We start from the raw sequence: 504 nt of genomic DNA on the forward strand, positions 1-504 counted from the left end.
AAACAAGGAGAAAAAATAAAGAATGTGTAGTGGCTAGCGATCTATCATGGCGAATGTATATATATATATATGTGTGTGCGCGTGCGCGTATATATGGAGGCGCAATGGCCCAGTGATTGGGGAAGAGGACTCGCGGTCGTAGGATCGCGGTTTCGATTCCCAGACAGGGAGTTATGAGTGTTTATTTAGCGAAAACACCTAAAGCTCCACGAGGCTCCAGCAGGGGATGAGTGACGAACCCTGCTGTACTCTTTCACCACAACTTTCTCTCGTTCTTTCTTCCTGTTTCCGTTGTACCTGTATTTCAAAGGGGCCAGTCTTGTCACACTCTGTGTCACACTGAATCTCTCCGAGAACTACGTTAAGGGTACACGTGTCTGTGGTGTGCTCAGTCATTTGCACGTTAATTTCACGAGCAGGTTGTTCCGTTGATCGTAGCAACTGGAACCCTCGTCGTAGTAACCGACGGGGTGCCATGATATAATATATATATATATATATATA

The sequence above is a fragment of the Octopus bimaculoides genome, chromosome 20 (assembly GCF_001194135.2).
Source record: "Octopus bimaculoides isolate UCB-OBI-ISO-001 chromosome 20, ASM119413v2, whole genome shotgun sequence".
Classification (NCBI taxonomy): Eukaryota; Metazoa; Mollusca; class Cephalopoda; order Octopoda; family Octopodidae; genus Octopus; species Octopus bimaculoides.